Raw genomic sequence first — 15,394 nt, 5'->3', positions numbered from 1 at the left:
TGTATCTACGCCATGGGAGGGGACAACGGATTCGTGGTACTGAACACCGCCGAGCGCTACGAGCCTGAAACCGACCAGTGGACAGTGATCTCACCCATGCTGGACCGCAGGGGCGACGCCGGGGCAGCAGCCCTCCAGGGCAAGGTGGGTGAAACTGAGGGACACAGGGTGCTAGATGAACACAAGGAACGTTAGATCAGAAATCAGAAATGTCTTTAAATTAGAATATTCTTTCTTATTACAGGTTTACATCTGTGGTGGCTTCAACAGGACGGGGGATCTGCTCACAGCTGAGTGCTACAGCCCAGACACCGACCAGTGGACTCTGATCGCCCCCATGAGCACCAGGCGTTACGGAGTGGGAGTCGCAGCATACAGAGGACATGTCTATGCAGTAGGTGCACACGGAGACAAATGCTTTATACTAGATATTTGTATAGATATATCATTTGACTTTCAATGCTTCTGTGATGCCCTCATTTCCCTAAATGGATTAATACAGTGTCTGCCTGCCTTAACCACACACTAAAACATTCCTCTCATGTGTCCTGTCCTCAGGTGGGAGGGTCAGACGGTGGACACGCCCTGCGTAGCGCGGAGGCCTACAGCCCCTTGACTGACTCCTGGAGCGCCCTGCCCGACATGCTCACCCCCTGCAGATACTTTGGCATCGCGGTGCTGGACGACCTGCTCTTCGTGGTCGGAGGCCACACTGATGACTTCAGCACCATCTCCAAAGTGGAGCGCTACGACCAGAGCAGCGACAAGTGGACTGTAGCCGACGACATGAAGACCCAGCGCAGTGGCATAAACTGCTGCATAATGCATGGCCTGCCATTTTACATGAGCCAGTACGCTGCTCCCCGTGGAGGAGGAGGAGGAGGAGGAGGAGGAGGAGGAGGAGGAGGAGGAGGAGGAGGAGGAGGAAGAGACGGATGAGGAGGAGGAGCAGGAGGATGATGAGGAGCAGGAGGAGGAGGAGCAGGAGGATGAGGAGGAGGAGGAGGAGGAGGAGGAGGAGGAGGAGGAGGAGGAGGAGGAGCAGGAGCAGGAGCAGGAGCAGGAGGAGGAGGAGGAGGAGGAGGAGGAGGAGGAGGAGCAGGAGGAGGAGGAGGAGGAGGAGAAGCTGGAGGAGCAGGAGGAGGAGGAGCATGAGGAGGATCAGGAGGAGGAGGAGTAAGAGTAGGAGGAGGAGGAGGAGGAGGAAGATGAGGAGGAGGAAGAGGAGGAGGAGAATGAGGAAGAGGAGGAGGATGAGGAGGATTAGGAATATGAGGATTAGGAGGATGAGGAGGATGAGGAGGAGGACAAGGAGGAGGAGGAGGAGGAAGAGCAGGATTATGAAGAGGAGGATTATGAGCAGGAGGAGGAGGAGGAGGAAGAGGATGATTAGGAGCAGGAAGAGGAGGATTAGGAGCAGGAGGAGGAGGATGAGGAAGAGGAGGATTAGGAGGAGGAGGAAGAGGGATAGGAGGAAGAGGAGGAGGAGGACGATGAGGATTAGGAGCAGGAAGAGGAGGATTAGGAGCAGGAGGATGAGGATGAGGAAGAGGAGGATTAGGAGGAGGAGGAAGAGGGAGAGGAGGAAGAGTAGGAGGAGGAAGATGAGGATGAGAAGGAGGAGGAAGAGGAGGAGGAGGCAGCAGGGGATCCATCTAAGAACCTTAAACATTTATTAGACCAAAATAAATCCTAAGAAATTAATAAATTACTATCAGCCATAATAGATAATAATATAATAGAAATAGTATATGCAAATTAATTCCTAGTAGTGATTTTAGACAATAAACTCGGCTGGAAACCCCATATAGAATATGTGAGGGCTAAGATGGCAAAGAGCATCTCAATTATTAGTAAGGTGAGACATGTACTCAATCCCAACTCATTGCACACTCTGTACTGTGCAATGATCTTGCCTTACCTGCATTACTGCACAGAGGTACGGGGTAACACATACAAAACAACCATAAATACATTGACTATCCTACAAAAAAGAGCAATACGAGTAATAAACAATGCAGGATATCGGGACCACACACACACACTGTTTCTACAGTCACACATTTTGAGGTTCATTGATATGGTAAACTTTAAAACTCTGCAAGTTATGTACAAAGCAAGAAATAATCAATTACCGGTAAATGTAAGAAGCACATTTCTGGATAAAGAGGGGGGATACAACCTCAGAGGACCATTGAACTTCAAAAAACCTGTGATGAAAACCAACCTGAAAATAATGTGTATCTCCTCTTACGGAGCCACCCTGTGGAATGGGCTACAGGATGAGCAAAAATACTGTGAAAACATAAATCAATTCAAATCTAGACTAAAAAAATCTATTACAGAAGGGAAGAAGAGCTTTAATGGCATATTTAAAACAATTAATAATAATAATAATAAATACGTATGATACTGTATTGTGCGCTATATCATATCACATTATATAATCATATTATAATTCATTTGTATATTATATTGAACTATATTTGCAGTATGTACTATTATATTATGGTACTATATTGTATTGTATATATCATGTACTTTATATCTCACATCAAATTATATATGTGCTGTATACACTATTATGTACTATATACTATTATATATACTATTATATACTGCAGGTATACTATACTGTAATGTGTACTGTAATGTGTACTATATGTGTGCACTGAAATGTGTACTATATGTATCTACTATGTATGTATGTATGTAAAAGAAAATGATTTTTTTTTAAGCGTAAGTCTTCAGGGGTAGGGCCCGACAAGCCTAGTGCTTCTCCCTAGCCCTTTTCGGACAATTGGACAATGCTGCAATAGCAGCTGGTAAAAGTGTGGTGATTTATGGAATGACCGTTGTTATGTGTCGAAAGCCCGAAATAAAAAATTACTGAACTGAACTATCAGCCAAAGGTGGTGCATTAGTTTGTGTAATGTAATGTAATATCTGTTTGTAGTTTGTGTAATACAATGTAATATCTGTTTTTAGTTTGTGTAATGTAATGTAATATCTGTTTGTAGTTTGTGTAATGTAATGTAATATCTGTTTTTAGTTTGCACATAATATGGGAACTTTTATCCATATGGTTGAGCCTGTTAGGAATTGCACCCCCAACCCAAGCAGATTGCAGATCACTCTCTCTATATGGAGGTAAAAAAGAAAATATGGTCAAAATAATTGGCATAAAAAGGGCACTTTTTTATGAGGCACAAAAGGGCAGGTGCTTGTGCACCCATTGGGCTCTATGTGTGCACGTGCCTGCTAGCTGTGCCCTTGAGCAAGGCACCTCAGCTTTAACCGCTCCAGTGTTAGCTGCTCAGGGGCCAGTAGTAGAGTGCCTGACCATATGTCTTTATAATAATAATAATAATAATAATAATACATTTTATTTATAAGGCGCCTTTCAAGACACTCAAGGTCGCCGTACAACAATTAAAAGGCTGAAGGCTCTTGACCCCATGGGGACAGACGGGCTGGGGGGACGGTCAGGTTGATGGAGGAGGCAGACCTGAGGGACTGGGTGGGAATGTTGATGTGGAGGAGGTCGGACAGGTATGGAGGGGCGAGGTTGTGGATGGCCTTGAATGTATGGAGGAGGATCTTGTAGTCTATGCTGTGTTTAATGGGAAGCCAGTGTAGTTGGCGTAGGACGCAGGGATGTGGACAGGACTTTAGAGGGGCAGGTGCTCAAAGGCTGAAAAGGGCACTGGGCCTGTGCTATTTTTGGGGGGCCTTTTTGTGCTTTTGGGGGGGTTTGGTGATCAAATATTGAATATTGAACTATGTGATACTAAGCACAACTAAGCACAACAACAGCCTGCTCCTGAACATTGGGACATTGAACATTTTTGGGTGGGAGGGGCCTTTTTATGCTTTTGGGGGGGGTTTGGTGATCAAATATTGAATATTGAACTATGTGATACTAAGCACAACTAAGCACAACAACAGCCTGCTCCTGAACATTGGTAAAACCAAGGAGCTGATCGTGGATTATAGGAGAGGACAGCAGGAGACACACACCACTGAGGATAAACGGGGCTACCGGGGACAGGGTGAGCAGCTTTAAGTACCTGGGGGTCCACATCTCAGAGGACCTGACATGGACAACACACATAGACTCAGTCGTAAAGAAGGCGAAGCAGCGCCTCTACCACCTGAGACAGTTAAGGAAGTTCAGAGTATCTGGGAAGATACTCCAGTCCTTCTACTCTGGAGCTGTAGAGAGCATCTTGACTGGAAACATCACTGCCTGGTATGGAAACAGCACGGCACAGGACAAGAAGGCCCTACAGAGAGTGGTGCGCTCAGCCGAGCGTACCACGGGTATTGCACTACCACCCCTGCAGGCAGGGACGTGCACAGGACTTTAGAGGGGCAGGTGCTCAAAGGCTGAAAAGGGCACTACACTTGTGTGTATATATAAACCGAGCGCACGTAGCGCGCGTGGGCGATTTTCAAGGGCCCTTTCCGGGCGGGGGGCCCTCTTTTTATGCTTTTTGGGTTTTTTTGGTGATCAAATATTGAATATTGAACTATAATAATCAGTGCAGGAGCTCACTTATCCTTGAAAGACACTTTTATCACTGACTTAAAAGGCCCACACATCTCCATAAATGTTCAGGGGGGAGGGAATAAGTGCTTACCCTACAGACCCCAAGAAGTGCTGTATATTCTGTATTGTTTAATATAAATGCATTTTTTATTCCAATCCCGATTTGTATTTGAGATTCCCAAATCCCATCGGACTTGACTTCTTCGTGTCCCTCAATGAGTGTAATACCAGCATTCAACAGCGGTTTCATCATCATCATCATCACCACCCACGCTATGCATAAAATATATAGGTCCGCGGAGAGGCACGCTGAGGAGGCCATGCAAACTGCAATGGAATATGGGGCATCTCTCTCTTTACCTAATATTTTGATTATATCCTGACATTTTTCAGTTGGAAGGGCAGTCTATATGCGTAACGGTATTTTTATTTATTTTTTTATTTTTTTTAAAAAATGGCACTTTTTTGATGAGGCTCAAAAAGGCAGGTGCTCAGGCACCCCTTGGCCTCTATGTGTGCACGTGCCTGCCTATGGGGATGCGTGTGGGAGTTTGAAGTTATTTTTGGGGTTCTGGGTCTAGATGGGGTCTAACACTAGAACATAGTAGGGTTAGAGTTGTTGAGTCTCTGGGTCCAGGTGGGGACAAACACTAAAACTTGGTATTGTTTTTCTTTTTTGTGTGTTACCCTCTCGGTTTTTCCTCTGAACACTTGGTGTTTAAAGGTACGTTCCGAAAGTAAAGGCGAGAATTACATTTGTATCCGAAATAACAGGCGTGAGCAAAGTGTACTATGAGTATGTTGGAAATAGTCATGCAAGAGTCCCGATATTTAGGCGTGGGTTATCTTTTAGCACTGATTCTGTTTTTATATGGTTGTTTTTCTTTCACAGATAGGCGGGAAGGTGACCGTGCGTGGGGGAATGCCATAGACAGAGGACAGTTGTTTTTCTTGTGTGACTAAGTTTCTAAACACCTTATCTGGTCAAACTGCAGTTGTTTCTAGATGAAACTAAGATAGGGGCGTGTGTGCGTGTACGCTGCTATAGAGTTTTTTCCCCAAGTGATTAGAGGAAACTATTTTGTTTGTTTACCACATATTTTATTTTGTTTTGTTTTGTTTTTGTCTGTTAAGTGAAAATAAGCGTGTTAAAATGGAGGTATCAGCAACCTGACACTTTGTTTTATTTTATTTTAATTTTTTGTTCTCTTCCCCCACGGCGGTGCTTTCCCATCTGTAGGTTCCCGGATGCGTTGCCGGCCGGTCCCGCCACAACAACGGCCTCGTTGCGAGGAGATTGGACGGTGGGGCAGTCACAGTTAGCCCTGGTGAGGACTTTTCTCACAGCTTCCGTGGGGCAGAGCATCCCGAGACGGAAGAAAACAGAGTTGCGAGGCGGGACGGAGGCCGGCAGCGCATTGGCTGGGGGGGCACGGCTGGAAGGCATCGACCTGAGGACATGATGATGGCAGGCAGAGTATATGACACAAACATGTTTGCATGCAGGCACGTTATGACAGGGGATGAACAATTCTGGTTGAAATATTCTCATTATTCTGGTTGAACAAATCTCATTAGATATTTCCATTGGAAAAAACCCTATCAGATTTGTAACAGGCTTGATCCGCTGGCTGTAGTCATAGAAGAGCACAGTGTGAAAGGGCTGCAAAAATTAACACTAATTGTCAGTGAACAAATCTACACCTGCCTATTCTGTTCCATGACCACTTTCTCATTCTTGGGTCCACAGCTGTGCAGTACAGCAGTGCAAATATATAGGTATTACATGAGAGTTAAACTAGAGATCCTGGGGAATCTGTTACGTATCCTTGACATGCTAGGTTTCCCATGCTGGGTGAAATTGTGCTCCAAAGCAACATTTTGACATTTTCGTAAGTCCAATTACAATGGGGTCCTGACCTCTCACCCTAAGATACCTGAATGTTGTTGGCTCATTGGAACCATATGAGTCTCTGTCCTATAACCATCTCCAATTTATATTAGTAGCTCCATGCGGTTTAGGGTATCTATCTCCAAAGGGGTGATTTTAAAGTGATCATAAAGTGTATAGGGTTAGGTACACCTTTAAGACTGCAATTTAAATACATTTCAATAAATACCCTGCTTTGAACCACAGAATCAACATAAACAAAAAAGCAGCCATAAAGGCACAATGTGGGTAATTATTTTTTATTAAATGCAGCATAGAATAGAAACAAGTGCATACTGTAGCACAGACCCCCCGAACATGCAATCCATTTTACAAAGTGGCCAGAGCGTATCCCAACTTGTCGATGCATGGACCTGCTTGCTCCACAGGCAGGTGCACGCTGACCGCTGCACTGCGGAAAACACTCTTATATTACATAGAAATCTTCCGCTGTCTATGTACACACACACACACACATGTTTACATGCACGCATGCTGTGATAGGGAATAAACAATTCGCTATTTTATCTGCATCGTTTGTATGTGATGACATTGGCATGGGTGAATTTACATCATTCTAGTATCTCGTTATTGAACTAAAAAGCTGGACTGTCTTTGCTCATCATCATATTGTACCAGCCACAGTACTACTGAGTAATGGTGTTGGTCAGATGTATGTACAGAGTATAGTATTAACATGTACAGTGGTACAGGTATAAAGACACTATGGCAGTAAGTCATACTGGCCAGTATAGCATAACTAGTAAGACACACTTCTGTGTAGAAGTCAAAAAGTCCTTGTGTAATAATCACTGATTATGCTGCTGGGTTTGGGTTGATTGTCAAATTTATCCCACAAGATTGCACCTTTATTATCATGCTTTGTGTATGCGCCAATACAATTCTACATAGGGAGATCTGAAGACACACATGATAACTCATACAGGAGAGAAACAATTTAGTTGTTCAGTTTGTGGGAAAGGGTTCAGTCATAAAAGAAATCTGAAGGCACACACAAGAACTCATACAGGGGAGAGAACATCTAGTTGTTCAGTTTGTGGTAAAGGGTTCAGTCAGAATGGAAGTCTGAAGAAACACGGGAAAACTCATACATGAGAGGCATCATGTAGTTGTTCAGTTCAGAGAAGGGGGCTTGAAAAGAAGCGAGAACGGTCCTAAAATACAGTTTGCCGTATATTTAATAGTAACCCCATGTACTTATACTAAGCAGTATGATTACCAGTACCAGCATCATTATGGTGATAGTTATCCCCAGAATGAATATGAGGTAGTATCACCAGAATTAGCGGCTGTACTATAGAAGTTGGGAAAATTCCTGAACTAAAACAAGCATGCACCAAAAACAAGAATAAAAGAGCCAACTGACTTAAAATCAAAAACCTCTTTTAAAAAGGTGAGGGGAACACTGTCAATTCCGATAGCTGTAAATAAAACAGAGGTTTTATGGTGAACTTCATGAATATGTTTAGCCATTGCATAATCCATGTTGTTAGTTTTGATAGCATATTTATGATCTGCCAGTTGATCAAGTAGGCAGCGTTTCGTACGACCAACATAAAAAGAGTCACATTTGGAACAGGACAGTATATAAATAACATGTGTCGTTTGACAATTAATAAAGCTGTTAGAAGTATATGTCTGTTTTGTAACTGGGTGGGTAAAACCTTTTGATCTTATCACCACATCGCATTGTTTGCAGTGACCACATCTATACGTTCCTATAGGAGGCTTTGGTAACCATGTAGATTTGACATCTGCCGGTAGATGGCTTCGTACTAATTTATCTCCGGGATTGGGAACTCTCCTAAATGTACAGAGGGGTGGGTCAGGGAATATGTTAGACGGGGCCTCATCACATTGGATCAAGCTCCAATTATTTTTAATTATATTGCGAACAGCAAAGGTCTTAGTACTATAAGGGGTAGAGTAAAACACCCTATCGGTTTTCTCTGTCAGTGTCTTTCTTTTTAATAGGGAGTTGCATTCTACAGTAGCGGCTTCAGATATAGCTGTTTTAAGAGTATTATGTGTATAGCCACGTTCTCTAAAGCGAAAAAACATGGGAAAAATGTATGAAGGTTGCCAACTTCAAGACGATATTATCAGAGCAACATAACCACATACCACTTTAACATGACCTTTAATGGATTGGAAACTTTATTAACAGATTGCAGAATGGGTACAATACAGTAGGGCTCAATACACACGATGATCGAAATGTGTTTGCCTTAGCAAAGGGTGATATACGGTGGTTTCGAAGCGAGCAGGGTGTGAGTGTGAGTACCAGATTTTTTTTTTGAATTCCCTAGGACAACAATAAAGATAACGGCGGGGCAGGAGACACAGGAGCAGGGCGATAGAGTTTTTTGCAGTAATGAAACGTTTTAATGGTGTGAAAGGTTATAAACAGTTGTCATGGCAGCGGCACCTAGTAACCAGAAGAGGGGAAGCCAGCTGTAATGTGTTTTGAAGACACAGAGGTCACAGTGTAGGAGTGGTGTTTTACACTACAGAGAATTGAAGACACAACAGAGGCAGGGCGCGATGGAGGTTTTGACAGTGAAATGTGTGTAAAGGTTAAACGCGTTTGTCATGACAGCGCGTCGCATGACAACCAGGGGGGGGCCTATTTTTTGGGTATAATTAATTGAGAAACCAAATATGATTTATGATTCTGGGGTTATTAGAATCATAGGGGGGGGGAAACAGAGAGTTTTTCAATGTATATTTTGGTTTATAAACTAATATAAAGCAATATGCTCTAAAGTTTACTAAAACAGACAGTAGCAAATTAATGGTCACATTTCTATAGTATCATTTCCAGCGAGGGTGTTTGTTTTGAATTCCTTGGAAGAAAACATAGATAAGAGTGTACTGTAGGCCCAGAGCAGGAGGGAGAGAGGTTCATCTTAAGATGGTAGCATCTAAAGGTGCCAGGTCAGAGAGGTCGAAATGTGCTTGGCTTAGAAGACACAAAACATAACAACATGAGATACATATGACAATCACAACAATGATAATCTAAAAACAGTAAAATATTGTAGACATCATTATCAACATCAGAATATTTTGCTCACATATTTAGGTAGTGCATTCTCAGGTGGTATTTGAAAGACACTTTACTATTCAATTTACTTATGTTCAGTGGGCAGTTATCCCAGTGATTGATGGCCGTCATCAGCTGACCTAGTAAAATAAGAATGAACCTGGTTGCATCTGACAATTTGTTGGTCTAAGAAAACAGGTTGGGACGAAAAGACAGTGTTCCTGGAAAACTAACCTTGCAGCTCTGTTCTGGACGGTTTGCAAAAAATGCAAAAAATTAAGGCCTTAAAAGATATTAAATTTTATTTGCACAGGTATTAAATTTCTTGGGGGGGCATTTATATTATAAATAAATGTATGAAATGTAAGAGCTTGTATGGAACACGTACCAATTTAGTGCAGCTGCCAGTTGGGGGATAATGCAGGCACATTTTTGAAGATCGGTCTGTACTACCATCTAGTGGCGGAGTGGGAGTGATTCAAGTTAGATAATCTAGTGAGCACAGAGAGAGATGGTGCAGTTATTTGAATGGGTTAGTTATGGAATAAAGAGGGAGTTTGAATTCTAGGGGGGCTTTCTCACACCTAATAAATAGGCAGAGTAATAGCTGTTCCAATAGATATTGTTATTTTTGATAAACTCCTGTTTTGTTCTGTGTCCACCACGTTGCATTCAAGGCCTACACAAGCCATACTTTAGGCTTGAATGTAACATGGGGGCTCTAGCGGGTCTTCAAACAGGTGAGTATGCTCTTAATTTATAATTTGATTTGACCACTTATATGCTGTTTAAATATTTAGCTTAGTGAACACCACAGGTAGGTACTTTCATTGTTTTCTGGCTGTGTCAGCTTCCTGTGTACCACGTAACCCTGGGGCAGTCATTGAAGGGATTAGTACGATATACTTATCTTGTATTATACAAAATACTTGACGGGTATATGGTCGATATGATCTTTGGCTGGTAGCAGGAGTGGTTGAAGTACGCTAGGTCTACAGTGCATTAGCTTTCAATATAGGTAGGTTAGGGGGCCGGCGAAATAATTAGTGTTAGGACCTGATGTACGTTTTTTTGTTAGATTAGACATGTGGTGGGCCTAGCAGTCTTTCTTTGGGCTGCAGTGTAGGTTTTAGAAGCTATTTGTGAGTCATATCAGATTGTAAAGAGCACCTGTTTGAATTGTTTGAGTTTGTTTATTAGATGTTGCTTGATTTTTTGGTCCACTATGTGTTATGATTTGTTTGTTTGAGTTTGGTTATAGGTAAAACATCTAAGTACACAATACAATACACACATGTACAGATACGGTTACTGTAGCCTGCTCACTCTCTGTGCCACCCATACCCCCATTCACCAACTTATTTTAAAATAAAGAGGTCAAGAAATATAGTACAATGACCTATAAGGGAAAAATACAGAACTTTGAAGACGTTTTCCAAAAAGGAAAAAAATGTGTTTTAAGAGTTTTTCCTCATACTCTGGGCCAGAAATCTCCACTTCAGTAGTACTCACATACACCAAACCTTCCAGTTCTATTCATATCTATGTTCTGAAGGTATTTGCAGAAGGGTTTGTTGATATCGCATTCATACCCTGATTTATATCACATTTTATTCCTAAAAACATGGTGTAGTATGGAATTTTACCATAACAATGGACTGAATGGAGTATTTTCTGATTTATGGAGTGATAAAAAGAGATATCCAAAATCCCCTCTGTAATAGCCTTTGGCTCTAATATGTCAACAAAATGAAACTATAATTTTGAAAATGGCTTTATCCAATGTTCAGATTTCTGTCCTGGAATTATATGCAAATTAGTGCATATTTAAGTAGATCAGGCCTCATTTGCATATTTGAGGAGTATGACACTCACACAAACAGTCAGGTTAATTAGTACGACCCCCAATAAGAGTCTTCTAATCAAAACCAAGACTTGGGAACCACAGCTCCGTCTGGTAGTTAGAGGGGGGCTTCAATATTATATATATATACTATATGTATAGGTTTTTTTTTTTTTTTTGCCAACGAGACTCTTGAGGGTACTATAGAATGTCCTAACTTCAAAGCCTGGAGTGGACCCTTTCTACCGTTTTAGTGTGTAACTGTCTATAATGTGTGATAACGGGCAAATATTTTTTAAGCGTGGCTAAGAAAGAGAAAAAAAAAAAAGAGAGAAATAAAAGAGAGAAAAAGAGATTGGAATAGTGAGATATACAGTCAGCTGGCATTCACATCTCTCCTTTGTCTCTTCTCTCCCACATACACCTATGTATGTACCTTTCTCCTTTGTGGTTTCTCAGGGGGTTCCTCCATCTCTGTGCCAAACAAATGACCGCCGGGCCCTACTGACCACTGCCCCAGTGAGAGGAAGCTGTTCCCGGAGAAGCATATACCTACCAGCCTGCTCTAGCCTGCAGCTGGACACGACGACGCAGCTATGAGCTACATCAGACACTGCCCAACAGCTGACCACAGCTGGGCCATCACTGGCCGAATCATTGGTCGAAGATAAAGAACTAAGAGACAGTTCTATCCTAACTGCGATTCATCAACAAGCTTTTAACGTCGGAGGATAAGACAGTTAGCCTGTTTTCAGTTGTGAAAACGAACCAGGGACAGTGCGAGAGAACAGACCATCTGCAACGACGGGGGAACCATCAGACTGGATCGGCCCGGGGGTGTTTGGTGGCGGAGAGGGGGGGACCTGCCTGAGATTCAACAACTGATTAAGAGGCAAGTCTGACCCACATCACATTACATTATCTCAGAAATATTAAGTAATAATGTTGTAACTGAGGGGTACAATTCCCTGACTGTATTAATAAGTATGGTATCATTAAACCACTACCGTCTTATGTACATTACTACTGGCCATACAGTACACAGGTATATGATGAGAACTCCTCCACAATGACACGGTTTCCACACAAATCTGGATTTAAGTATTTATTAGCAGCAAAAGGTACATAATATACTTTACTTTGGATGCGCTTATAAGGCAAAGGAATGTGCGTAGGCAAATCAATAACGTATGTCCATTCTCATATTACGCAGGAGATAATAATACAACCTGAATCTTAGGAATTATATCTATGGTACACTGGTAGGCAGCGGGAGATACTAGTAGGGTTCCCACCGGTTGTAAGCCAGCAGGGGGAGGAAATGTTCGAATGCAAAGTCTGGATCAGCGGGGACTCAATAAGCTCCTGCTATGGGAGGCGGTATATTACTCCCTGATCGGCAGACGAAAGCAGCAGCTGTAATCCCAGTATGCGTGCAGCACAGGTGAAAGCCGGCCAGCCTCTCCAAGAGATGGGCTCGAGTGATGTTCCTCACGTCACGGGTAAATCCCACACAGAAGTGGGGTGTAGACGATTCTTCTCCGCTCCAACAGCCTGGTCCAAAGCAATAGTAATAATAATCCAGCCGGAAAAGGGCTCTGCATTCACCGGTGTAGATTCTCCGGTGCGCGGTACTTCACATTAACTCGGTAGAACTTGACGTTATTCCACTAAGCTCTGACACTTTACTATCCTATTCGCACGCGGCTATAAGTGCTCTATTTAGACGCACGGTTGCTCGCTTCACTTGGTCGTTGACTCGTGATGAAGGCTTTACTAGTAAGGAGCGAACGATACGTTGAACGAACGTATTAGGATAAGACAAGACTCTATTTCGGGGCAAAACGGGCCCACTTCACAGCACGTTGTATCGTGGTGTGAGGCTTCAACTTGTTACTAAGACTCGAACTCCTTCTGTATTCACCTGCGCCATATTTATATGTTAGGCGAACAAACTAGTACCAGCCTTATTCCTGTCTCGTAGTCTTGGGCAGAACCGGGCATGTTGAGACAAGCCTTGACGGTGGCTTTGAACTCGGCATTGGGGGTATGGCCGCTGGCGCCTAGGGGATCGCTTCCAATAGGAGAACGAAATATTATGGTCTGTACTAGGTTAAAGGGATATTCCGTGTATATGTACAAAGAAAACACAAGGGATATCAGACGATATACAAATAGTATACATGGGATCTCAAGCAATAAATATATATATTCGGTTTAATCTGACCCTTTGTAACAGCCGCCTCCTAATTAGTCCCACCTAATTAGATAAGCAGAGACAGATTAACCGCACTGTCCACTACTCAATGTGCGTTGTGAGGGTAGGGCAGTTCACAAAGTCAGGGGTCATGGTCGTCATTAAGCGAGTCGGGGAGCCTTGGCGACTCTATCAGCCTCGCCACGGGTCGGTTGTATGTCCGCCCTTGGACGAGCACTTCTGCCGCTCTGACCTTTCCGTCGGCACCAGTGATCACTTTGCTTACGCGGCCGGCCGGCCACGCAGCTCGGGGTAGTGACTGGTCTATGATCATGACGACAGGACGGGATGAAGGGGGGCTTAGGAGGAAGCGGGCCTGAGACTGCTTTGATCTGTGCTTGGCTGTGCCTCCTCCTCCTCCGTCTGTTTCTCTTGTTTGCTCTGTACCCCGTCTGAGGAGGGGCCGGTTCTGGCCACCCCGTCAAGGAGTCGCTTGGGGTGCTGGGTTCGAGGTCAGCTACGTCTGGAGCGCAGCTGAGGGGGGTGGAGTTCCGAACTCCCTCTGGTGCCCACGGTTCTCTCACAGGCCTCTCGCTTAAGGTCAATAGCCTCTCAACGGGCTGTGCGAAGGAGTGGCCGGTGTCGCTCGCCTTTGTGTGTAGGCAGCGTGTAGACGTGGGTTGACTTTCAAGTCCGTAGAGGGGGCCCTGGAGCGTCCATCCCAGTCGGGTCTGAACCGCGACTGGGCATCCTTTGGGTCCGATGTGGGCCGCCTCAATTGGGAGAATGAGGTCCGCATGGTCGGAGCCGATGAGCAGGGTCGGTGTGGCGCCGTCGATAAGCGGTATAGGTAGTTGACGTAGGTGCACATACTTGGCCATCAGCTGTGGGATGGGGTAGGTGTACTGAGACAGGCCTATGTCGTGGCTGGTGAAGACGTTGGTTATACTATACTGCTTCTCGGGCTGGTCCACCGCTGCTATCTTGAAGGAGACCCTTTCACCTTTTATGGTCTTCTGGTCCCTTCTGATGGTGCGTATGGTCATGGTACCTTTGGCACCCCGCAGGCCCAACTGGGCTGCGGCGGAAGCGAGGAGGAGAGTCTTTTCAGACCCATCGTCCAGGACGGCGTAAGTGTCCAGGACCTTGTCCTCGTAGCTCAGGAGCACTCTGACCACTTTGATGAGCACTCGGGGGGTTCCGCTCTGCTTGGGGTCTATGTGGAGCACTCCTGTTGGTCGGTTGCCTCGTCGGGCTATTCTTATCATGTTATCCTCGCACAAGAATCGGCGGTGACCGGCTTGTGGGGGGTCAGACGCAATCCACTGCTCCATTTCGGCGATGGTCAGTTCCGGGAACACGTCGCACTGGTCCACCCAGTGTCCTCCGCGGCAGTACGTACAGTCGATCTTCCATACCTCCTTTGCCGGGGGGTTGTCACCTGTCTGTGGTGACACAGAATCTATATGGTGCGAGTCGCACCGTGACTCCCAGTGTCTGCTGTAGCAGTCGGGACACCAGGGAGCGGTCTGGTGGAACTTTGGTACTGGTGCCAGCGCCTCGGCATGGTACATTACCGCGACGGGCCCACTCTGTTGTCCTGGCTGACGCTTGTTGATGTCATGCAGGACCTCCAAGTGGGTGCCGCCGCACCTGCCACACTTCTTCTTCAAGCGGCACTCAGCTGCCAGGTGGCTGCGCGCGCAGCGGAAGCAGCGGCGGTGGTCCTTGATCCACTGACTCACATCATCCGTGGTCAGCTTCTTGAAATCTTCGCATTGATACAGCCGATGTTCCCCTTCACA

The sequence above is a fragment of the Notolepis coatsorum genome, assembly GCF_963971535.1.
Source record: "Notolepis coatsorum genome assembly, chromosome: 3".
In the NCBI taxonomy this organism is placed as follows: Eukaryota; Metazoa; Chordata; class Actinopteri; order Aulopiformes; family Paralepididae; genus Notolepis; species Notolepis coatsorum.
The sequence above is the reverse complement of the archived record's forward strand: the minus strand, read 5'-3'. Positions refer to the sequence as shown.